This window comes from Pteropus vampyrus, unplaced genomic scaffold (assembly GCF_000151845.1).
Source record: "Pteropus vampyrus isolate Shadow unplaced genomic scaffold, Pvam_2.0 Scaffold1023, whole genome shotgun sequence".
NCBI classification, from domain to species: Eukaryota; Metazoa; Chordata; class Mammalia; order Chiroptera; family Pteropodidae; genus Pteropus; species Pteropus vampyrus.
Genome location: NW_011889804.1, coordinates 2,054 through 4,106, shown reverse-complemented (window position 1 = coordinate 4,106; position 2,053 = coordinate 2,054).

Sequence of the window (2,053 nt, the reverse complement as noted above, 5' to 3'; positions counted from 1 at the left end):
GGCTGAGTGTAAATAATATGACATTTCAGCCTTTACATATTGACAAAAAAAGAAAATGCTTTCACATGCTCATTCATGTCTTTACCTCGTTGCCGCAAATGAGGTAAACTACACCAGAATATAGAGATGTAACTACACCAGAATATAGAGATGATTTATAACATACTCTAAGATTTGTGTAAAATATTTTTCTCAATGTGTACAAAGTAATAGCTTTCACTAGAGCTTGTCTTTCGTTAATCGTTTCAAAAAAGTGCCCTATTACTATATATAAACAATAACAATTACTAGTACGTTTGACATTGTTACTTTCATATTTTACCATTAGTATCCTTACATAATTCTTTCTCCATATTTTTATCTGAACAGAAGCAGATTAAGAGGCAACAAGGGAAAACTGCACAACAGTGACAGTGTTTATCTTAGTACAATTGACAGAGGACCCAAAACTTCAGATTGTCGTATTTACCTTCCTTCTCATCTACCTGCTACGCATGTTGGGCAACTTGATTATCATTACTCTCACTTTGCTGGATTCTCATCTCAAGACCCCTATATATTTATTTCTTCAAAATATCAAAATTTATTTTTCTTTTCCATTTTGAGCATTCCAAATTTGACCCCTTCCTCTCCTCTTCTTTCATTTAAATGTAGCAAATATTTTAAAGGTTATTTTAATCAACTATATGTATTAGTTCATGGAAAATGTTATTTCCATATATGAGGACTATGTTTTTTTCTTATATTTGATTTTCTGTAAATCTTAATAAATTTAAAATGATTATGTGATGTGACAACTCTGAGATTTTTTTTCTGTTTTTTATGTCCTCATACACATTCTATATTATTTTTAAATAAAGATATTTAAAAGGAATCGGGATTAAAATGTCAATGTCATTCTTTGTCTATAAATTTTTTAAAGAAAACCTCAATTATTCAATGTAATAAGAAACCATATGTTATAGTATTTTATACTATATTTTATATAGTATTTTAAGTAAATAAATATTGACTCATGTATACTAAATCTAGGTAACTTTGATTAAGACAAAATGCATCCTAGAAAGTTCACTTTTGATACTTGACCAGGTATTCCTTATTCATCTTAGAAACAACTGTGTCCCTTCCATTCTATATTTAGAAAATAATAATAGCTAGTTATTCTATTTTATTTTGAGATGTTTTCAAGGCTAACTTGAAAGTGTATGATAAGTGAAAATCCACAAAAACCCACCAAATTAAAACAATAGACAGAAACACAATAAGGAAAAAACAGTAAAAACACCGAGCTCCCAGAAAAAAAAATGATAAAGCAGCTATAGAACTTCATATATCAATAATAACCCTAAATGTAAATGGACTGAAGTCACCAATAAAAAGGCACAGAGATGCAGACTGGAACAAAAACAAAACCCAACCATATGGGGCGTTCAAGGGACACATCTCAGCTGCAAGGACGAATATAGACTCAAAGTGAAAGGATGGAAAATGATACTCCAAGCAAATGTCATCCCAGGGAAACGTGGATGTAGCAATACTTACGTCTGACCAAATAGACTTCAAGATAAAAAAGGTAAAGAGAGATACTGATGGACACTTCATAATGATAAGGGGAACCATACATCAAGAAGACAAAAAACTTATTAATATCTAAGCTCTCAATCAAGGAGCCCTAAAACATACAAAGCAATTACTAACGGAACTAAAGAGAGAAACTGACCAAAACATGAATAGTAGAGGACCTACATACCCCACTGTCAGATATGGATAGATCATCCAGAACAGAAAATCAGTAGAAAAAAAGAAAGAAAGGAAGAAAATCAATAAGGAAATAACATCCTTGATAACACATTAGACCAACTGGACATAATTGACATTTACAGAGGCTTTCATCTCCTAACAGCTGCTAATACATTCTTCTCTACTTCACATTGTCAAGGATAGCCCACATGCTGGGACACAAAACTAGCCTCAAAAAGATAAGAGGACAGAAATTATACCAAGCATATTCTCTGATCATAATGCTTTGAAGCTTACTTGAACAGATCAAAAG